The sequence below is a fragment of the Nylanderia fulva genome, unplaced genomic scaffold (genome assembly GCF_048542155.1).
Source record: "Nylanderia fulva isolate GAGA-0341 unplaced genomic scaffold, ASM4854215v1 Scaffold72, whole genome shotgun sequence".
NCBI lineage: Eukaryota > Metazoa > Arthropoda > Insecta > Hymenoptera > Formicidae > Nylanderia > Nylanderia fulva.
In genome coordinates, this window is record NW_028190830.1 from 237206 (window position 1) to 246561 (window position 9356).

The 9356-nt window shown below is 35.8% G+C and overlaps 1 protein-coding gene across 3 annotated transcripts in view; it reads right to left on the bottom strand.

Annotated features, from left to right (window-relative positions):
• Positions 1 to 5630, bottom strand: part of GlcAT-P (Glucuronyltransferase P) — a 35998-nt gene extending 30368 nt beyond the window's left edge. For 2 of the 3 annotated variants that reach the window (XM_029307449.2, XM_029307446.2), the window contains exon 1: positions 5481 to 5630. The gene's annotated coding sequence lies outside the window, so the exon portion shown is untranslated. Of the gene's footprint in view, positions 1 to 3856; positions 3979 to 4200; positions 4263 to 5480 lie in introns of those variants that run through there. The other variant, XM_029307448.2, reaches the window with a different exon arrangement.
• Positions 5631 to 9356: the final 3726 nt, after the last annotated feature.

Consider the following 9356-nt stretch of genomic DNA (forward strand, 5'->3'; position numbering starts at 1 on the left):
AAAAAATAGAAGAAAAAAAACATGCAAAGAAAGGATCAAAAGGTTATTTTACCCATTGTCCTTTAATTGTGTCATAAAAGAAGATTATACAAAGTGTCCCAGACTTATCGTATCATCCGTTAATGGGAGATTCCTGAGGTTATTTGGAGAGGATTTTTTCTCAGCGAAAATGTCGAGGGAAGTCATTTTTGCATGTTCCCAATTTTTTGTAAGCTTTAAATTCAAATTCTGTTCAAGTAAATTCTACCTAAAATTAACTAAAGACTGTAAACGAAAAAGCCTTTATTTTTAATCGTTTATAACTCGAATATTATTGCCTTGACATTTTCGCAAGAGGGAAAATCGTCTCCAAATAACCCTAGGAATTGCTCATTAACGATAATTCTGGAACATTCAGTATATGATGAGAAAATAGCAAAAATTGCATTCAAAGCAGATTTGTAGAAATTTGAACTCGAGAATATCCCATCCCTCTACTCTTATTTAACTAACATCATCCATTTAGTAAAAAGTTGGAATAATGAGGATCAGTTTCGGACAGGTTTGTTGGATCAGATTAAACTAGTTTTTTATGTTAAAATACATAATATTAGATCAAATAAGAATAGAAGGGGACGCTAAGAGATAGTAGGAGGAGAAAAAAGTAATAAAAAAATCGTACAAATATAAGCAGATTTATAGAAACTTAAACTCAAGAATATCCCATCCCTCTACTCTTATTTAACTAATATCATCCATTTAGTAAAAAGTTGGAATAATGTGGATCAGTTTCGGACAGGTTTGTTGGATCAGATTAAACTAGTTTTTTATGTTAAAATACATAATATTAGATCAAATAAGAATAGAAGGGGACGCTAAGAGATAGTAGGAAGAGAAAAAAGTAATCAAAAAATCGTACAAATATAAGCAGATTTATAGAAACTTAAACTCAAGAATATCCCATCCCTCTACTCTTATTTAACTAATTTCATCCATTTAGTAAAAAGCTAGAATAATTGGAGTCAGCTTCGGACAGGTTTGTTGAATCAGGTTGAGCTAGCTTTTTATGTTAAAATGCATGATATTAGATCAAATAAGAATAAAACTGACGGTAAGAGATAGTATAGGAAGAAAAAAAGTAGTAAAAAAATCGTACAAATATAATATCCCACTGGGGTCGAGAAGCATATTTACCGATGTCCTCCAATAATTCCCTACTGTGTAAACAACGGTCGCACCGCAGGATAACGAGGACCTTGTGGCGTGGAAGCAGGATGTAACGCGGAAGTTTGATCGATTCGCATTCAAGCCGGGGGTGGAATCTCCAGACTGACGGGGCGGATATTTGTGTAAGCTCTCTCTCTCTCTCTCTCTCTCTCTCTCTCTCTCTCTTTATCTCTCTCCATCCCTTTCCTTATATGTATACGCGTTTACTTTCCGAGCACGTTGCCCGTCCAGACTCTTCTTGGGATTCTCGGGGGCGCAATTTCGGGAGGTCGCGTAATTTGTAACGTAACTTTTGCTATCGAGAGAGGGCTCCATCCCTCTCCCGCCATTTTCCATCCCGCGCAACTAATAAGAAGTTCGTTGCGCCCTAGCTATCGCACCCTTTCGCCGGTTTCGGAGGGCACCGGATGGCGACCGAGGTGCTACGGGTCGATAACCAACCCTCGTGCAGACACCATGTGATTCTCTTTCTCTTCCCCTCTTTCGCGTTTTCGATACCCCTTTTACCTTCCCTCGAGAGACTCTTCACCTATAGCCGGCCCCATGGGCGCCGGTAAACATTTTTCGTCCCCGAGCTGATAATAATAGGTAACTTTTTATCGCGCGCAAGTAGAATAAGTAGAAGAAATTTGGTGCTCGTGTCGTCCAAAAAAAAAAAGTGGAACATATCCCATAAAACGAAGCCTTGTAGTACAAATATATCGTTAAGGGAGTAAGTTTACTATACGAAAATTACTGGAGTGTTACAATTTATTTTATTTTATTATTTTTTTTTTTTAATTATTTTATTTATTTTATTTTATTTAAAAGTAGTAATAGAATTTCCTGAACAAACTTTATAAAATTGTTTTTACATATATTTAAATAAATACGTGAAAATGGTTGAAACACTATCTTGTAAAATAAAGTTATGATTTTCGGTCTGATGTATCTTTTTTGAAAATTATTTTTCGGATTGTTATTTTTAAATATATTTAAATAAATGCATAAAAAAAATGGTTGAAACACTATCTTGTAAAATAAAGTCATGATTTTCGGTCAGGTGTATCTTTTTTGAATATTATTTTTCCGATTGTTATTTTTTTTAGAAATAACATTTGTTAGAAATAAAGAGATGATTTATTCGGTTGCAGTTTTTAAAGAGTATGTAATTTTATCAAAAATTACGAACGATCAATATTTCCAAAAGGTCAATTTTGTTCAAATTATAATTAAAATTTAGGCAGAATTCAGCAAAAGTATTGATCAAAACCAAATATACGAAAAATTATCCGGATATAGTGCTGCAACTGCACTCTGTCTTCTTAAATCATTTGTAAAAATAATGATAAAATTAGTAGCGTAAAAATTAAAATAAGAAATATAATATATACATTGCAGCAGGAATTTTGAAAGGGGACAAAGAAGAAGAAAAACGTTAACAAACTAGCAAAACTTGGTTTATATATGTATATGTTTAAGTATCGATTAATAGAGAGAGAGAGAGAGAGAGAGAGAAGGAACATTCGGAGTGGAATTTATTTAACGAAACAGCAGCCAAGAATCTTCTAATGAAACTTTTTTCCACCCCTCTCGCGCGAAAAGCTAGAGAGATGCAGATGCATCCCCTCACGAAGTTCATTTGTCTCCCTCTCTCTCTTTCTCTCCCATTTTCCATCCATTTCCATCCCCCTTCCCCATTCGCCATATCATATTGATCGTGACTTATAATACCAACGCATGATGTATAATGTTGCATAAATCGAAAAGGGGAAATCTCGCCTGCTTCGCCCCGACAGAGACCTTCCGTGACCGATCTCACGTAGATGTAGAGATTACAACATGGGATTATCAATAAGGAACAGTTGGCGTGCTGCCCGGAAGTGTGCTCAGATAAGCCCGGCTCGCGATCGATCAAGGTCGCGGTCGATTATGTCGTTCTACTATCGGGCAACTCGATCGAGAGTCAACAGTACAGTTATTCTTTATCTTGTTGCTTTGTGTCGTAACTTTTTCAGGGCAAGAGTTTTTTTCGAGCAAAAGCCTATTCAGTAAACATACACGTATATCTAGTTAATGCAAAACTGATTGAGTTTTATTGACTTTTTTTCGTTTCAGTAAAAGCTTCTGCGAATCGATAACAATACGAGATAGCGATGTGCGATTTTACTGTTTAATAGGTAGTTTGCAAATCCCTTAATCCGATCCAATTACTTTTGAGATATCCCCTTCGAAATGCCAGACCAACAAATACGTTTCCTTGTTGTGTCATGCTTGTAATTTCCCCGGGGAATTTACCTTTATCTCCTTCCCGGTTAAACTGCTATTTGTCTCGGGGTAAAAAAAAATAGTTATCTCTCTACTAATCGTTAATTTTGCTAAGTGCGACTGTAAGAGAGAGAATCATGTAGTTCTTCTATTACGCTCTTCCGCCATGAATCTTTAATCGACATGAAACAAATCGCTATAGCAGGGAATTCGAGTCTTCAGGATCGGGTGACAATAGGTCTGTTATTTTCATTGGATTTTGCAACATTGGGTTTGTTCTTCTCAGCTGAACTGGCTGTACTAGTTCAGAATTTCTCTTTTTTACCCCACATAGGAAGGAAAGGGATAAACTCTGAACTAGCGCGGTCAATTCAGCTAAAAAGAACAAATCCAATATTCTTACCGGCGCACTAGTTTCCAGGACAACGTCCCGATAGCCTTAGCCGGCTAAATTTCCACTTCCTTTATTGACCTTCCGGTATCAACCACCCCCAACCATTGCTGCAAATCTCTTGTGCCATGAATCTTTAATCGACATAAAACAAATCGCTATAGTAGGGAATTCGAGCCTTCGGGATCGGGTGACAATAGGTCTGTTGTTTCCGTTGGATTTTGCAACATTGGGTTTGTTCTTCTCAGCTGAACTGGTTCAGAATTTGTCTTTTTTACCCCACATAGGAAGGAAAGAGATAAACTCTGAACTAACACAGCCAGTTCAGCTGAAAAGAACAAACCCAATATTCTTACCGGCGCACCAGTCTCCAGGACAACTTCCCGATAGCCTAAGCCGGCTAAATACATTTCCACTTCCCTTATTGACCTTCCGGTATCAACCACCCCCAACCAACCATCCCTCTCGGTAATCGGCACGCCGTAAAGGTAGCGCCACAGTAGCGGTCGAAGACTATCCGCGCAAACAGGGTGCAGGTGTGTACGTGTATATATATGTACCTGTGTGGATTTGGATAAATATTAAAGGTAGTCCACGAAACGCGGTATCCCGAACGCGGTCACCAAACACACCGGGTTATCGCCCGACGAATCCTCCCCCTTCTCTTCTCTTCTCTTCTCTTCTCTCCTCTCCTCCCCCTCACGCATTCTCGTGTTTGAGCGATGCAAATATTTAAACTGACTGAGAACGGTTTCGCTTCTAGAGGAGCCTAGGTGTAGTTGAGGTTAAGCCGTCGGATCATTAATTCCGGATTAATCCCGGTAATCTGTTAGAGTAATCAACCGTCGAGAGACACTACGAAGGCGTCGTCTTGTCGTGACTCCTCAAAATCTCTCGCCTCGTCTCACCCTTTAAAATGACATTTGTTTTCGCGAGAGTCGCATGCGAGATTCTTATCTTTGATTCTTTTGGGAAAATACCAATTACCATTCAGATTGGGAAAATTCCTAATCTTTTGTTAAATATAATTCACATTAATTTTTAGGTGCTAAATATATAACATTTAAAAATATATATATGTTAAATATATATAACTGAGATTTAAATCCCATTTATACGTGGCCCTAAAATAACTATATGATCCATATGATTCATAAAATGACACCAATCCGCGATGTGCCACATGCTCACTTTGAACATGTGAATATACCACTCTGCAAAATGCCCTGACAATAATATGCGTCACGCTAGATTACAATCGCAAGCAGATGTTTCTCGAGATCGAAAGCATACATTCAGGGTTGAGAGCCAAATGCGATGCACTCTATTAGCTCTTGTAACCCCGCGAGTTCACGAAAATTCTCGAAATCTTCAAAACAATATATTCAATTGCTCGCGTTTAGATCGCGGATATATGCGGTCCCGGCTAGAGGGGTGAAAAAAAATGGAGCTTTAGCTTAAGCTAGCTCACAGAGGGATATTCCTCATCTGACGCGTATATATCTGACGCGATTGACATCAGAGAGTGTGCAATGGGACTTTTCTCGCCAAAAGAATCGCGTAAAAAAATTTTTTTACAAGCTCGTCATCCCCTCGACCACGACCACGACCACGTCGACGTCATTGCGGTACTCACCATAGTAACGAGAGTGTCCCGTCGTCCGCCTTTATGCGTCGAGGGAGTCAGTCGGCCGCAACCTGTCAGCCAACGATCAGCCAACAATCGCAGCAGGCACCACACTGCGGAGGAAAGCGCCACGGGAATGCTGCTACACCACTGCCTCCTCTCTCTTTCTCTCTCTTTCTCCCGTGGGGGCCAGATCCGGCGCTCGCCGCCGACTTGCCATGCTGCGGCACGCGAGATTCCGCGCATGCACCCTGGCGTCCCGACGCCGTCGCCGCCGCGCAAATATACATATGCAACCAACCCCCCGGTTAGAGTGCACCACCATCACGCATACACGCGCACGTATATAGCCCCGACATTTCGGCCGGCTGGCTGGCTGATCGAAAGAGCTGCTCGCGACCCTTCGGACGCTCCGCTTCAGCCCTTCGCGATCCTATATCGAGGCCGGGGGATACCCTCCCCCGAGACGCGAAGAGCGTTCGCGATAATCCTAAACGGAGTTCTCTTCTCTTCAAATGATCGAAGTGGCGCGCGAGGAAACTGCTTGGAAAATCACTATACGGCTCTCCTTTTTTTTTTTTTTTTTATCGAAGTAGAAGGCTCTGATATTTTGTTGAATAGGTATCCATAGCGGACTAATGAAGGAGCCAAGCTTGTTGAATGTTTGTTTATGTTGGGAGAAGGTAAAGATAAAGGGGATAAAGGGTTTGATAAAGGGAGATAAGACCTCTGATATCAGAAATGTTTTAGTTTTGTAAAACTGTTGAAATCAGGTGATTTTAAGCTAAATGGACGTATTATATAGGGTAAAAAGTTTGAAGACTTTTAAATAACGCAAAAAATATGCAGGATAGAAAAAAATGTTTTAAACAAAAATTGTAGGATTTTAAATCATGCATTATGTAAGAATGTCTGTATGACCTTGAACAACGTCGTCAAGGTCACGTAAAGATCTTGAAATTTTTTAATGGAAACCTCATTTTTTATTGTATATTCTTGTAGTTCTAGCTCGAGAGCTTTTCCAAACACTATAATAAAGTAATAAGAAGTTATGGTTGAGTTCGAGACACTAGTAAATAATTTAAAAGAAAAGATAAATGATAAGACGAAACATGATAAACCATACGCACAATCTAAATTCAATAACCGTGATTAGACATTTGAAAATAATAAAGTATTTTTTAATTCAGTACTTTTTAAATTACGAGACTTGAAAGTTTACAGTATTTCGATAGAATTTTTTGGATATTCTATATATTTGAAACCTGCAACACCAATTAATACAATTTTTATCATCAACACTCTTCTGCCATCTACACATTTCTTTATATTTTTGTGTGTAAAATATGACAATTAAATATTTCATATTCTTTAGTAGCAACATTCTTTCAAAATAAATTTCAAAATAAAAAGCCTATACCTCAAATACGCTACACATTCATTCCCACAATCACAACTAAACTTATACAAATGCTTTCAACTTTCTTCTCCACCTGAAGCGCATAAGCAAGTGTAAAATGGTGGTCGAAATAAAACATTTATTTATAATTTAAAAAAAATCAGAGGAGGCCGAAAATCGGCCTTAAGCACCTTCCTTCTTTTTTTAAATCTTTATACGCGCGTGAAAAACTTGTTTCATCAGAGAAAATTAGAATAAAATATTCGATATATTCGAAATTTATTTGTCGAAAGCTCGGAAAAATGTAAAGAGAGTTAATGTCGCGCTGATTAACTTTACAAAAGCCTAATTGAAAATTGCATGTTTCTGATACAGCTCGGATAAACTCTTTCAACGCATGCATTCATCATTATGTATTTTAATCGACTTTTCATTGGCGAGATGGATTATTCGCTAAATAAAGCTACTTGCACTTTGCACGTAAATCGATATACGGACTCGCTATTACAGGGTGTATACTCAAATCTTAGAAATAAATCCTTCGAGGATTCCATGATTTTCCAGGTACTTTTGCTCAAAATTCCAAGTAAAATTAAAGTATTTTAAATAATATTTATAGAATACAATTTTGAAATAAGTTTATATGTTATATATAATTTTTTAACATAAATGTGGTATTTTTGAATATAATAATGTAATGTAGTATTATATTATAACAAAATATATTTTAATATATACCTACTTTATATAAAACTAATACATTTTATATTTATTAAAACTATATTTCAAAATCAAAGGGGTAATTTTTTTAAAAATTCCCTGAGTTCGCAAATTCCATAATTCCAAGATTTTTCAAGGTAGAACAAAGTTCCCTGAGGATTCCAGGTTTTTCCAGGAAATATACACCCCGTATTATATATATATATATATCATTTGTATCACATCGGCAATCTTTCTGTCTTTCTCTGTTATATGTTCAACGCGTTACGAAAATATATCAGCGTGCTAAGTAAAGCCATTAACGATTCCCTGGTGTGCAATATACTAATTCTAAACGCTGTGTAATCGAGATAGGGAAGTTGATAAGGAATTACTAGATTCAAACGCCCCCGTTCTAATAAGCTAATTAAACGAGAGATGCAACACGGAGATATACTTGACCGTCGTCTTTAGAAAGTTATTTCAAACGAGTGTATATATAAGCTTATTTACTGATGATTTTCAAAGTTTATCACTCATAGCCAGCAGCACCCTTTTTTCTTCTCTTCTCTCCCGATGCAATGATTATATTTGTTTGATCTATTCTTCATCGGCCGCTACTATTTCTGTAATAATTAATATGCATATACATATATATATATATATATATATATATATATATATGTATATAAAGATATTTGCAGGACAAGAGAGGTTGTAGCTTATTCGATATTGACAATAATCGATATTTTGTTGGTGATAACACAATTTATTAGATGAAATCTCTGCCTCGTATTTTCATTTATTTATATATATTATATATAGCATATGTTCATTTACATGTAAAGATTTTGCTCCCATTTGTTTCCGTGACTAATTTAATCGATGAGAACTACATTTTTTATTATATGCTGGAAATTGTTTTTATTCTATTTTTATTTTTTATTTTTTCTTAGAGAATAAAGTCAAGTAAAACAAAACTTGTAGAAATGATCAAAAGCGTCAGCAGAATTTTTTCTAGAATTATAAATTATAATATATAATATATTATATACATATATATAGTATATGTTCATTTACATATAAAAATTTCGTTCCCATTTGTTTCCGTGATTAATTTAATCGATGAGAACTACATTTTTTATTATATGCTGGAAATTGTATTTTTATTTATTTATTTATTTTTTTTAAAGAATAAATAAGTCAAGTAAAACAAAACTTGTAGAAATGACCAAGAGCGTCCGCAGGATTTTTTCCTAAAATTATAATACTTATAGAAAAAATTAGAAATCAGAGAAAATATATTTTTCTATGAATTAGGCAGAGAAATCGACAAGATTATACAAATTGGAAATAATAATGTACATAAACAATTAGCATACATACATATACATAACATTAGCATACATATTATACATACATAAACAATTTAATAATATTTAGCTTTAACATCTATTGAATATTGTAATTAAGATTAACAAATAATCCAGAATTTGGATTAAGAGGAAAGACGCGGTAAAAAAAAAAGATTGCTGACGGAAGATTAATTATATTTGCGGAGATTCATCTCGAGTTCGAATTTAAATACAACTCACGGATGAGATAAATAATTCCGGAATGGAATAATGCATGCAAATTTTATAATTAATTATTCGGAGAAGATCGCAAATGTATTTTTTCTTCTTTTTTATTAACAGCTCTATTTTAAATACAGAGAAGCAAGAATTTTTTGACGTCCCTCGCAATAACCTTATATGAAATAAATTTCGGTTAAATCAGCTGGTTTT